Raw genomic sequence first — 15,841 nt, 5'->3', positions numbered from 1 at the left:
TGTTAATAAATAAAATATATTTGGCATCTTCATCATAAGCTTTCATCTTCTAATGAACTCCGTTGTTATGATGAAGTCCTTAGGACTATTTAGATTCGATAAAGAGAGGATTTATCGATTAGTTCTTAAAACAGTTCACGACCAAATGATAGGCTGTTAATAAGGACAACAGCTTCTATCGAGCATAGGTCGCTGTAGGCCATATGGGTTGGTTGTCCTCTTAACCAAGGAGTGTGGAGACACTGGTATGGCATACAGGTGAGATGTAAGGGTACATCATCATTGAACGTGACCAACTCCAGAGCATTCTGCTGTCGAGAATGTCTCTGATGGGATATAGGTATAAGTGTCCCTTAGACTTGAGATCGCCTCAGTGACTTGCAAGCAACTCACTGTGCTTTGGTACTGGACTAACTGAATTTCTAATTCAGGGACGGAAGGCTTCTGGGTACAGTCAAGTACTTGCGAAGTCAGAGTGTGATCGAGATGGGATTGACCACTCCAAGAGTTGGAGAAGAATGAGTCGCTATATTTCAATATAGCAAAACCTTGGCCAGGGTAATCCATTAGATGGATTTGATATTTTGAAATACAATGTGGCAACCTGATCAGAGTTGACAGTTAAACTCTGGGGTGTCCTATGATCATTTTGGTCAAGGGGATGAATTATATGAAAACTATATCCGCATGGGTTCTAAGGATGTTGTTCTACACATTCGACCTATCCGGTCGTCGGGTATCATTGCTAGATGGTCACTTCGATTGGTATAAAAATTTGTTCCTATACTACCGGTTTAGATTCGGACCTATGAGGTCACACACATTAGAGTTCATGATCCGATCAGATGGTTGATCAACAATTAAGAATCGTTCTAGGGTTAAATGATCAATACGATTGACATTTAACCCAGTGCAAGTGTTGCAGGAGGATCGATTAGCAATTCGATTGCTAATTGGCTTAATTTGATTAAGTCAATGGGATGAGATTAAGTCTAATTAAATATGATTTAATTAGATTTGGTTTGGGCTTGATTGGATCAAGTTCAATTGATTTATTGGATAAGCCAAGTGCAAGGAAAAACTAGTCCTAGTTCAACTAGGACTTGGGTCAATCTAATTTCTAATTTGATTAAAAAATTAAATCAGATTTAAATATAATTTAATCTGATTAAATTAAGTTTTTAATTGGGTTAAGACCTATTTTAATTGGGTTGATCTAATTTTGATTTGATTTGATTTGGAAAACCAAATTAAAACAAGTTATGAGACAGAATCCTAGTAGGACTAGGATTCCACCTTGCGCCACTTAAGCCTTCTCCACGCCCTCTCTCTTATTCAACGTCAATCTCCACTTATTTTGTGTGACAAAAGCCCTCTCTCAGATCTCTCCCACGTTCATAAAAGGTCTCCTCTCTTCTTTCTTACATGGAAGGTGGTTTGGATCAAATCTAAAAGGAATAAGTTTGGATTTCGAATTCTGTGAGATAGAGTTTTAGAAATCCAAAACTCTTTCAATTTTGCACCGAATTTATCCAAATTTTTTTTGGAATTTTTGTGGCTTTTAGGGTATACATTGTGCACCCTTTTCTGGTGATCCATATACGAAAATATGAAGGAGGTGCTCAAGAGTTGGGCGTCCCTTAACTTGCCATGTTTGGATAAGCCTTGACTAGATGTTTGACCTAGACAAGGACTCTATCATATCTCTCTATATAAGATGAGTTTCTTCATAAAATTTAGGAGGAGATAGAGATTTGAGAGACCTTTCTGCCATCCAAAAATCAGAGAGAAATTTCTTTGGGTCGTCGAGATATAAAAGATGCAAGTTTGGGTGTCTAGAGAGAAAAACGTGAAGAAGAAGAGGGTCTTCTTCTTGGGTTTTTGTTTTCATATCTTTCCTTCCTCCATCTTGAGTTTCCTGAGAGTGTCTTAGATCTGAAACTCCTCCTTTTACTTTCAATCTTTGGAAGAGTCCAAATCAAGAAGAAGGAGGCACCTGATCAACCATCAAAGAAGGATCAGTGCAGTACTAGCATACTGTGCTGATTTTCTGAAGCAGGACTTCTGATCGAGATTCGTGGGCTCGTGTGGATGACTCCTAGAGGCCGGACGCATGTGCGGCTTGCAACATCATCCTCAAGCCCAGATCAACAAGGTTAGAACGTCTAACTTGCAAGGTAATAGATCTGATCTATTGTTTAATACATACATTAGATGTAGTATAGAAACATGTTGATATGATCAACATGTAGTTCATGCTATATTTATATATTTTAATTTCTGATTTAATGCCATGTAATAATCATATAATAGGATCTTAGATCTAAAGATTTTTTGATCTTAGAAAATAAATTTTGATTTATTTTAGTCTTCCGCTGTATGATCTTGAAAAAGTTTCAAGATCTAACCCTCTTTTTCAAGATCTAACCCTGAAACACTAGATCTGGTTCCTTCAACCAAAACGCCATATGAGATATGGATAGGACGTAAGCCAATACTCTCGCACCTTAGGGTTTGGGGGTGTCCGGCTTATGTTAAACGTTTAATTACGGATAAGCTAGGACCTAGGTCTGATAAGTGTAATTTTATAGGATACCTAAAAGAGACCAAAGGGTATTATTTCTACCTGGCTGATGAGCAAAAGGTGTTTGTCAACCTTAAGGCAATCTTTTTAGAAAAGAAGTTCTTTGGTAAAGGGACTGTTGCCTCTAAGGTCGAACTTGACGAAGTTCGACAGGTAGAAAAACCGACACAAGTTGCTGAACCTGAATCGGATTTGATTAGATCAGATTCGGAGCCCATTGTTCAAGCACCCTTAAGGCGATCTGGTAGAGTACCACGTCAACCGGACAGATACTATGGTTTCTTGGTCCGGGACGACGATCCTATCAAACTTGATGAAAACGATGAGGATCCGATCACCTACATGGATGCAATGCAGAGACCCGACTCTGAGAAATGGCTAAAGGCCATGAAATCCGAAATGGAGTCCATGAAGGTCAACGATGTGTGGACATTGGTTGACCCACCTGAAGGAGTAAAAGTCATAGGGTGTAAGTGGGTCTTCAAGAGGAAGAGGGGCACAGACGGAAAGGTGGAAACCTATAAAGTCCGTCTGGTTGCCAAGGGATATCATCAACATTGTGATATAGACTATGACGAGACGTTTTCTTCTGTGGCAATGCTCAAAACCATTCAGATTATGCTTGCGATAGCTGCCCATCTGGACTATAAAATCTGACAGATGGATGTGAAGACAGCTTTCCTAAATGGAGAGCTGGATGAAGAGGTGTATATGATACAACCTGAAGGATTCACATCCACGGATGAGTCTAAGGTGTGCAGACTATAGAGGTCCATTTATGGACTTAAGCAGGCATCCCGAAGTTGGAACATACGTTTTGATAGGACGATCAAGATGTATGGCTTCGTTAAGAACGGTGAAGAGCCCTGCATTTATAAGTGGGCTAATGGTCCAGTAGTGGTATTTCTTGTATTGTATGTGGATGATATTCTCTTAATCGGGAATGATGTCCCTTCATTACAGAGAATAAAGATTTGGTTATCGTCACAGTTCTCCATGAAGGATTTGGGAGAAGCTTCCTACATCCTAGGGATGAAGATCTATAGGGATAGATCTAAAAGGTTGCTTGGTTTATCTCAGTCTACGTACATAGATACTATACTGAAGAGTTTCAGCATGGAGAATTTCAAGAAAAGCTATCTACCGATAGCCATGGAATTTTTCTCTCGAAGAGGGATTGTCCGACAACACCTCAAGAGAGAGAGCGTATGGGTAGGATTCTATATGCTTCAGTAGTGGGATCTATCATGTATGTCATGACATGTACACGATCAGATGTGACATACTCACTAGGGGTAGTGAGTAGATACCAATCTGATCCAGGGGAGAATCACTGGAAGGTTGTTAAAACCATCCTAAAGTATTTAAGAAATACTAAGGACCAGTGGCTTGTTTATGGTGAATCGGACTTGAGACTTATAGGGTTTACAGACTCTAATTTTCAGTCTGATCACGATGACAGTAAAAGTGTGTCGGGATTTATTTTTACCCTTAATGGTGGGGCTATATACTGGAAGAGTTCCAAGCAACACACAGTGGCTGATTCAGTTTGCGAGGCGGAGTATGTCACTGCATCAGATGCTACCAAAGAAGCAGTGTGGCTGAGAAAATTCATCACCGAGCTCGGAGTAGCACCCTCCCTTGTTAGTCCAGTTCTGCTCTACTGTGACAGCTCTGGAGCCATTGCTCAGGCGAAAGAACCCAAGGCACACCAGCGGACGAAGCATATTCTACGCCGCTACCATCTCATCTGAAAAATTATGGATCGAGGTGACGTCGACCTTCTGAAGATCGACGGAAAGGAGAACCTGACCGACCCATTCACTAAAGCCATTGCGGTGAAGGAGTTCGATGACTACAAGTCAAAGATGGGTATTAGATACTGCATCGATTGGTTTTAGGCCAAGTGGGAGATTGTTGAAAATAGTGTCCCAAAGTCAATCATCAGTCTGTTGACGGTTGTGCTCATTTTTATATATGTACATGAATTATAAATTAATAAAAATTATTTTGATATTTTTTATCATAAAATATTTCATCTTCTAATGAACTCCTATGTTATGGTGAAGTCCTTAGGACTATTTAGACTCGACAAAGGAGGATTTATCGTTTAGTTCTTAAATCTGTTCACGACCAAATGATACGTTGTTACCAAAGACGATAATGTTTATCAAGCATAGGTCATTGTGTGCCATATAGGTTGGTTGTCCTCTTAACCAATGAGTGTGGAGACACTGGTATGGCATACAGGTGAGATGTAAGGGTACATCTGCACTGAACGTGACCGACTCCGGAGCTATTTTTGCTGTCAAGATTTGCTCCGATGGAATATGGGTATAAATATCCCTCCGACCTGAGACCGCCATGGTGACTTGCAAGCAACTCACTGCACTTAGGCACTGAACTACCTGAATTTCTAATTCAGTGATGGAAGGCTGCTGGATGTAGTCAAGTACTTGACTTGTCGGTGCATGTATCAAGATGGGATTGACCACTCCAGTTTAGGAGCTGTGTACAGTCATGTTTCAATTTAGCAAAACCTTGGCTAGGGTAGTCTTTGTGAGGAGTCACAGGACTGTTTGAGTTGAGCACGATTCGGATGATCTGATCAGGGTTGACAGTTTAACCCTGAGTCGTCCTAAACACAGAGGTCAAAAGGATGAATTATGCAGTAACCATATTCACATAGGTTCTGAGTGTTGCGATTGCGACTATTCGACCTATCCAATCATCGGGTACCATTGCTAGATGGTCACTTCGATTAGTACAGAAATTGGTTCCTGTGCTACCGGCTTAGGTTCGAACCTGCGGGGTCACACACATTAGAGATTCCTATCTAATCTGATGGCTGATGAAGAGTCTTAATGCTCGTGGACTTTGAGTCCTATGTGTCTGAGACTTTATGATCGAGAATCAGGATTCTTTGATCATGAGTCCCACACATTTTGGGTACTAGGGTCAAGAGTCCCACTGGTTTGGGACTCTTCGATCAGGATTACATATCGATGAATTCTGATGTCCGATTACCCATCGAATTTGGACTCAATATTTATGAGAAGTTTAATTAATGATTTGATCACTAATTAACTCAATTTGATTGAGTAATTATTTTTGGATCAAGTCCAATTGAATTGGATTCAGTTGGGTTTGACCTGATTAGGTTAAGAGTTGACCTAATCGTCGAGATGGTTTGGTCCCTGATTTGATCAGGGGTTGGGCTTAATCAATTCCTGATTTGATTAAGATTTTATTGAGCCTAATTAAGCTTAATTAATTAGGTTTAAATTAGTCTAATTGGGCCTAACTTATTTGGTTCAATTAGGTTGGTTTAAATAATGAAACCACCTTGACCTATTCTTCCTGCACCACCTCACTTCCACTGCGCCCATTTGAATTCACGAGAAGAAAGTTCTCATAAATTTTTTCTCACACAAAGCCCTCCTCACACCCTACTTTAATGTGCCAAATGAGTGGATAAGGATGATTGGTTGGCCATTCAAATTCAAAACAAAGTTTGAATTTGAATAAGCAACCAATCTTAGCACCTTGACCTTATCCTCTTTTAGCGCCCCATTTATTACACGAGAAAATATTTCTCATGAAATCACTCACGCACAAATTAAGCCACACCCTCCTCTTCTCATGCCCTTAGTGGATAGGGATAAATTGATTTTCATTTGAATTCAAAATTTGATTTGAATTCAAATGTGCAATTACTCATCTTTATCCTCTCATGTGGATAAGACGTTTGACATTGTTTTAAAAGGAGGAGAAGAGTGGGGCGTGTGCAAAAAATTTTTTTGGAAGAAAATCTGGGCGTGAGGAATCTTTGTGTGCAAGGTGAAGGTCTATATCCTTCCGAGAGAAAAAGAAAGAAAAGAAAGAAAAAGTGTGCACAGGGTTTCGGTGAGTTCTTCAGGGTTTCATCCTGGAGTTCGGGAAGTGAGAAGGTGAGCTACGAGTATCGTGAGCCCACCAAATTTCAGAAAGATCTTCAATATCCTCTTAAGTACATTTGCTAATGATTCAGAGTATCCAAAGAATCGATAGACATCGATCGAAGGAGTTCGATCAGCATCGACCGTCGAAAGGGCTCTACAACGAGCTAGCACTCGTGAGGAGTCGATCAGATCGGAAGCTTCGTGTGGACGATCCGCAGAGGCCAGATATACTGTGTGGCTGTATCACGATGATCAGACTCTTCTGACGGTGATCAAATTGCGGCGATCTACTATCCGCACAAAGGTATTGTGTTCTGAACACATTACAGTAAAGTGTTTACTGTTCAAATTTGAATTTCAAATTTAAATGCATGTATGCTATATATTATATTTAAATCCTAGTGTAGGATAAATTTTTATTAATTAATTAGATTAATTAATAATTTTTACTGTAAAATAGTAATTTTAAAAAAATTTTAAAATTATCATTTTATCCCTGCACTGAATTTTCCCACAGCTTCCTGGTTCAATCTGATTTCAAATTAGATTCGATTCGAGTCTAATTCGAATCAAATTCGAAAAAACTGTCAAATCTGATCTAATCAGGATTGTAATCCAAGTCCTACTTGGATAATTAAATCTAATTAACCTTAAATTAAGATAAATTAAATTAAATTAAATCTGATTTAAATTAATTAAAACTTAATTCATAATTCAATTAGATCCAATTATATTGCAACACTTGTAATTAAGTCCCTGATGCTAACAATTAGCAGTTTCTACATTGGTAACTTTTACAAATTGATCGAAATCATCAATTCAATTGATGATTTGACATGATCCAAACTATTGATCAGATCATGCTCCTTTTGTATGTGACCTCTCAGATTCTATTCTGTCTGATAGTGAGACATACTATGATCTCCATCACAGTATTATCAAAACTTCTTTCAATGGGCTAGAACAATTTCAACTCATCCCAACAAGGATAGTTGATCCGAAAATGATCCTAGTGAGTTCTCACAATCCACCAGTGATGTCTAGCAGTATGTAATGGCAACCCAGCAGAACAAAAAAATGAATCCCTAAATGTAGTTATCGTGTGATCAAGTCCTTCTATCGAGAGTTTCAATAGGATGCAGGTCATGGAACCTCATCAAATCCTAAGCATTCATCATATGCCAAACTTAATTAGCTCAAGTCTAATCGTGAATCCTATAGAAACTTCTTTCCATAATCATGCTACTATGATCACAGATTTATGGACTCAATCTCTTAGGTCGCATAAAACTACTCCTTAATTACTAAGGCCGATGATCCCCTATAAGTGTACTCCTACTCCTATAGTGAACCTATTGCATCCAATGTCTACTACAATGACCCATATGGCTAGGGTTCATATTTATGCATAATTAAACTACAGCAACCTTACTGTGAGCAGTCAAGGCATCATAAGTCAAAGAACTACTTACACAACTACAGCATCAAAAAATCACTGATGAGTGAATGTACATCCATGTGACTTCTCATTCTTGATCACGCTAAGTATTGTTGTTCTCTAACAACCACTTGTACTCTCATTCCAATGTCTCCATACTATAGACTCAAAATCTATCTACCCAAAGGGAAGCGATCTGTGCACCAGTCTAGTCAGATCTATCACCATCTCTGTGATAATCATTGACTAAAAATAGTTTAAGAATTAATCTATAATGATACATCTCTTAAATTTTTAACTCTTGAGAATATATGTCATTGATCATTAACTCTTTGGATGATTCTAGGACATATTACTCTAGAATGAAATTAATTATCCATAATTTTTAATTTCAATAAATTAAGTTAAACTAATATCTTAAAAAATTATAATGTGTCAGCCAACAATTGACTTTTCAGATCACATATCTAACAATCTCCCATTTGATCTAAAACCAATATGTCCAAACCTAAGTCCCACCTTCTCAAGATAGACTTCAGTTATTAGCTGACAAAATAGCTTAGTCAATGGGTCCACCATATTTTTATGGGGTCTACTCTCTTCATCTTGATATCTTCTATGTCGAGGTAGTCACGTATTATTTAAAAATCTTTTTTTCATATACTGAATATTCTGATGAGATCAAGGCTCTATTAGTTAAGGGCTACGGTGCCAATATTGTCACTATGACGATATCTCATGATATTAATTACAACAAAGATACTTAGACCAGAAAATCTTACTTAGAATCTTTGGAAAAGATGACCAAGTCAGCTTTCTGAAATTATTAGTTATTTAGAACTCTTCCAATCTATCAATTTCTAGATTACACACATCTTGATGTAGACTATCAACCATCAGTATCAGACATAAAATCTGAGCATGTGTACCCATAAATCTCATAACTCAAAAATTTTCTTCCAAAAATCAAGAATAAATTCTTAGTATTTCTTAAGTACTCAAAGATATTCTTTACAGCAATCCAATGTCATACACTTGGATTTGACTAATTTCTGCTTGTGACTACTTACAGCAAGATCAAGTCAAGTACATAGCGTGACATTCATAAAGCTTCCTATAGTCGAAGCATAAGGGATCTAGCTCATGAGCTAAATCTCCTCAGATGTATTTAGACACATCATCTTCGAGAGATACATACCTTGCCTAAGGGATAGAAATTTTCTTATAGAGTTTTCATGCTAAACCCCTTCAGCATCTTCTTTATGTACTTTACCGGTGAAAAGTCTAGCATCTTATTAGATCTATCTCCACAGACCTTCAATCCAAGATGCTTACCCTTGGTCTTTCTAGAAGACTCATTTTGATAAGCAACTCTTGATCGAAGTCATCATGGGAACAACTTTCACAATTAGGAGAATCTCATCCTCCCACTGATCCTTTTGAAAACTTAAGGTTCCTCCTTATTTTTGATGAAATCAAACTATTTGATTACATCAATCTAACTCCGAAATGCTTGCATTAATCCAAAAATAGATCCATCAGCTAGCAGATTTTGTGATCTCCATCATCGAAAGTGAAATCCATCAGGTTATTCCATATAGATATCTTCCTAAGATATTCATTAAAAAAATAGTTTTCACATCCGTCTGCATCTAATTTCTTTTTGTAGATCCATTTACACCCAATGAGTATAATACCCTCTGGTGGATTTGCTAAGGCCAAACTTGGTTGGACTGCATCAAGTCAACCTTTGACTTTATTGTTTCTATCCATTTCTCAGAATCGATGTTATACATCGCCTCATCATAAGTCTTAGGATCAACTGCTTGATCCCTATCTCTCACAAAGAATACTTCTTCTACATTCTCTGAAAGTATACCCAAGTACCTTTCATGAGGATGGAAGATCTTACTAGATCTTTGAGGTGGTGGAGGTCCTACACTAACTGGCTCAGAATGAATTGTTACAATCAGATCTCTATCTGGTTGCTCTTTAGAGACTTTCTCTTCAAGCTCAATTTTTTCTCACTATTACCATCTTAGTTAAACTAATTTTCTAGAATGTAGTAAGATGGATCACAATCACATTGTGGTCCGTTAGAAAGTACAATTAGTATCCTATTCAACAGATTAAAGTATGCCCCTAAAGAAGTAAGGGTTAGTGAGTGAACCTCATTATGGAGCAGACCATATCCAATAGGGTCCTAATCATTCTTTCCGATATCCTGTTGAGTTGAGGCAAACCAGGAGGAGTCCATGTGAGACTATACTATTTTCATGAGATAATTCTAAAATTTTCACTGAGATATATACCTCCTCAATCCAATCAAAGAACTTCAAGGGATTTTCTATCAAATAGGTCTGTATGCAATGGTCCTCTCCCCATATCGCACAAGAGATAGTTTGGTTAATTTTTCTTAGAAGGTAGGATCCATAAACTCAGAATTCATGTGTTAAGGAGATATTCCTTTTCCAAGTTTGTATATCCTGTCTTCTTCAAAATGACATTATTTGAGGTACCACATATATTTAGGTTTATCTCATCCGTAGATCTCTCAGATCCTATGATACATTCATCATCCGAATATATCAACATATAAATAGATCTGACATACCTTCGTAAGGTGTGCCACCCTTCTTCTGTAAGTTATCCAAGTAGGAGGATAATTCTTATCTGAGTGACCGTCAGTATTGCAGCAGAAATATTTTTCCTTAGTTGACGTCTTCTCTTTGAGAAGATCTTTCCTTTTGCTCATTCTTCATAGACCTCTAGTTCCAAGAGACTCCCTTTTAGAATCATATTTTCACAGTAAAAACACAGTCCCTTGAACTTTTCAAGATCTCCTTAGTGATCACCAACATGTTCAGTAATTTCGGTAATACGCTATCATTCTCATTCATATGACAATTTACTAAAATTGATCAAATGAACTATTAAGGGATTGCTGGATCTAATCCACTTAGTTCCTCATGCATGGTCATCTTGAGCTCATAAGGTCTTTAACCATTATCAAATAATGATCATGGACAGACTACTTAATGCGCAGTCCGACTCTGCTCACCACACAACTATTGTAGGTGAGTTACCATAGCCTTGATTCTTAATGTCCTTATACTGGCACTAATGTCAAGATATAGCGCCTAACCTAATTAATGTCATTCATCCATTTCTCAAGTGCTGAACATTTCAGCGGTTGGATGGTTTGGTAATGTAAGAAAATCTTGTCTAGAATATATCCTAATCCTTTCTAGAGTTCAAAACCATTCTAAAGTCTTAAGCTAGTTCTTTGTAGTTCTACTCGATCAATCAGTTATATCTTGGACTTGGTCCAATCTGATTGGGTTTGGATTTCAAAATAAGTCAAACACTTATTTAGTCCAATCTTATTAGACTAATGAAATCCAGTCTGAGTCAAACTCAAACTTGAATCTAATCAAATTAAATCTGACTTAACTTGATCAGGACCTAATCTCATTATTTAATCAAATTAAATAATTTAGCAACTATTGTAATTTGAGAGAGTCCCAGTCTATTAGGACTCAGTTTAGGCTATAGGATTTGAAGCTGAGTTAAGAACTGAAGAGAGAAGAGAATTCTAATTAGATGTTTGTACTAGATTTTAAAATTTATTATAGAGACTTTAAAAAATAAATTAGACTCACACTATTTTTTCGAATTCCAACACTCCTCGGATTGGAAAGCAGAAACTCCTACACGAGTTAAGATTCCTAGCAAGTACTGTGGTCCCACCGATTGGCAAACCATCTTATCTGTTAGATCTTGGTAAATGTGTCAATCAATAGTAGACAACTCTTGCCCAATACTTCTCAAGCAAATTATAGCAGACTTGGTCTCTAAGTCCTGAGACCTCACCTGATAGATCTTGACCTCATTTTTTAGTTAAGTCAGACCCACTATTGAGCACAAGTGAAGCCATCATTGGACCCTCATCTGACAGATCTTGGACCCAATCCTATCTTCACCCTGCATATAGAGTGATTGCTTCTCTCCTGATGCAACTAAACTACTATATCCAATCAAAAACAATCAACATCGGAGAAGGCACGACACTTTACAACGATGGAAGATTCTTTGACTTAATATTATTGAGGAGGTTTAATTTAGATCTCTTCTACATAATCACGCACATCTCATGTAAATGACTAGTCTGGTTCAGATTAGTACATTTTATAACTAACTAACCTGATTTAGGCCAGCACATCCATATCATATCTATCTGATTTAGATCAACATATCTCATGTTTGATCCAACCTAATCGATATGGGTGAACTACAATGACCCAGCAACTTTATTCAAGATATGATCGATCAAGTTAGCTAAGTAAGTCAGATCGATGGGAGGGTCTGTCGATAACGAATTGGCTAGATAAGCATGCTTCCAATTAAAAATTATTGATAAAAATATCAAACTTATCTTAAATACCAATTGATCAATCAGAATCAAATAGGTCAGCCTAGCTAATCGAGCTCGATCCATGGAGTCAAATTCGATCTTAAGTTAATCAATTCATATCAAAATATGAATCGATATGAACAACTACAACTAAACTCAATATTGAGCTCCTTTGACCTTATTTTAACCAATAATTAATTAAGTTCGATCAACTGCCCAAAATCGACATAGGTTCTAATTTGATCTAATCAATGATCTTAATTATAGTTTGATCATTAGACCTAATTTGTTCAACCCATACCCTCATGCATAATCTAATTTTTTAGAATCTAAAAATAATTTTTAGATTAGATTTAATTGTATAAAATAATGGCTTATGATCTCAAAATAATTTTAGATCTAAACCTAATATCATATATCACATATATGCTGTTTTAGATCTAAAATTTACAAAACATATATTGCATATATTATTTTCAGATCTAAAACTCACAGATCATATGTTATATACATGCATATCAGATCTAAAATTAAAATTAAAATTATTTTAAAAATTATTTTAAAAAATCGATTCGCATCGTACTTGGACAATCTTTTCAATATAGGGGTTAACCCTATATTAGGACAACCTTATATCAGTCCAATGCAAATCATAATTATTTTAATTTTATATCTAATAATCTTAATTTTAGATCTTTAATTTTTAATTTCATATCTTAATTAAGTATATTATGAATATGGGATCCAGTTTAGATGTCGAAACTATTTCAGATCTAAATATAAAGTATGAACCTCATACATCTAGGGTTTCCTTTTCGCAGTTCTTTTTGATTCATACAGGCATCCCTTCCATTATAGTTTTGTATGGCAGGATGGCCTTTACTATGATTTTTGAAGAGTACTAGGCTACTAGGAATATAATCTAACATATCACATATGCTACAAATTAAATTTCAGATCTAAGCATCTTTCACATATCACATAAATGAACAAAAATTCAGATTAGAATATAAAATATATATCACATATATGAATATTAAATTTAGATCTAAACATACTTCACATATTATTTTCATGCATATAGTCAACCTGGCTCTGATACCACTACTAGGATCTAGGTGATTTACGCTTGCAGGTTTCAAAATTTTTTCGAAACATCACGCAGTGAAAGAATACATTAAACTTTCAATGTATGCATGCTATGATCAAATCATAATCACCTAAGGATCTAGCTTATATCATGAAAATAAATATACAAGATCTCAAATAAAAAATAAAAGAACAAAAATTAGTGATCAAATCACCTATCTGAAAATGCTTTTCCATCTTTTTATCGGATCGAATCCTATGGATGCCTGGGATTTGTGTCGGAGCCACGCACATATCCGACCTCTGCTGGTATCCATATAGAGACAACCTGATCGAAGCACCAAGGCCACCGATGTGCTAGCACCTTGTAGGCCTCGCTCCTCACTTAGATCTGAATCCTCTTCTTCTAGATCTCAAAAAATAGGGCTGCAGCACGAACCATTCATGCTGATCTGACGGGATTTGAATTGGATGCCAAGAGGAGGAAGAAGAACCCTTCTTCTTCACTTCTTCTCTCTTTCTAATCTTTCTCTAGATCTCAAATCAGATCTGGAGATGGGACATGATGAGGAAGAAAGGAGGAGGCATGGAGAAAAGATAGCGGCAAGGGGTCTCATGCATAAATTATTCACGCACGCTCATCCTTCTTTTATTTTGTCACACACAATCACCTCCCAATGCCCAACCAAATAATAATATGATTTCTTTCTAGATTAGGATAACCCTATTTGAATCAAATTCCAATAAGGAAAGAATCCTAGATGAGAGAGACTCCCAAATAAGGTGGGGCGCTAACTATTGGCACCCCCTTTCCTTCACGCATGCAAGGAGCAAGGGGTGCGCATCTCCACATGCTCTCTCCCTCTTTTCTACATGAAATAAGAGAGAGAAATCCTGAAAAATGCTAGTCGGCTTTCTGGTTCAATCTGATTTTAAATTGGATTCGATTTGAATCCGATTCGAATCCGATTTGAAAAGGCTATTAAACCTAATTTAATTAGGATTGCAATCCAAGTCCTACTTGAATAATTAAACCTAATTAGTCTTAAATTAAGATAAGTTTAATTAAATTAAATCTAATTTAAATTAATTAAGACTTGATTCATAATTCAATTAGGCCCAATTATATTGCAATACTTATAATTAAGTCCATGATGCTAACAATTAGCAGTTTCTACATTTATAACTTTTACAAATTGATCCAAATCATCAATCCAATTGATATTTGATTATGATCCAAGTTATTAATCAGATCGTGCTTTTTTTGTGTATGACCCCTTAGGTTCTATTCTGTCTAGTAGAGAGATATACCATGATCTCCATCATAGTATCATCAAAACTTTTTCGATGGGCTGAAACAATTCCAACTCATCCCAACAAGAATCGTTGATCCAAAAATGATCTTAATGAGTTTTCACAATCTACCAGTAATACTTAGTATCATATAGTGACAACCTAGCAGAACAGAAAGATGAACTCCTAGATATAGTTATCGTGTGATCAAGTCCTTCTATCGAGAGTCCCGACAGGATGCAGATCATAGAACCTCATCAAATCCTAAGCATCCGTCATATGCCAGACTTAATTAGCTCGAGTCCAATCGTGAATCTTATGAAAACTTCTTTCCATAATCACACTAGTATGGCCATAGATTTATGGACTTAGCTTCTTAGGTCACATAGAACTGCTCAACTACTAAAGCCGATAGATTCTCTATAAGTGCACTCCTCCTCCTATAGCGAATCTACTGCAACCAACATCTACTACAAGAATTTATATAGCTAGGGATCATATTTATGTGTAGTCAAACTACAGCAACTCTACTGTGAGCAGTCAAGATGCCACAGGTCAAAGAATCACTCACACAACTACAGCATCGAGAATCACTGACGAGTGAGGGAGCATCCATGTGACTTCTCATTTTTGATCATGCTCAGTACCATTATTCTCTAACAACCACCTATACTCTCACTTCGGTATCCTCATACTATAGGCTCAAGATCTGTCTATCCAAAGAAAAGCGATCCGTATACCAGTCTGGTCAGATCTATCACTGTCTCCGAGATGATCATCGACTGGAAGCAGTTTAAGAATTAATCTATAATGACATATATCTTAAATTCTCAACTCTTGAGAATATGTATCATTGACCATTAACTCCTTGGACGATTCTAGGACACATTACTCTAGAATAAAATTAATTATTCGTAATTTTTAATTTTAATAAATCAAGTACAAACTAATATCCTAAAAAGTTACAATATGTCAGTTAATAATTGACTTTTCAGATCACACATCTAACATATTATACTATTTATAATATATTAATATTCTTTTAATATCTATACTACTATAATATTTTTATTAATATTAAT

This window comes from Elaeis guineensis, chromosome 8 (assembly GCF_000442705.2).
Source record: "Elaeis guineensis isolate ETL-2024a chromosome 8, EG11, whole genome shotgun sequence".
Taxonomy (NCBI): Eukaryota; Viridiplantae; Streptophyta; class Magnoliopsida; order Arecales; family Arecaceae; genus Elaeis; species Elaeis guineensis.
This window is presented reverse-complemented; position numbering follows the sequence as displayed.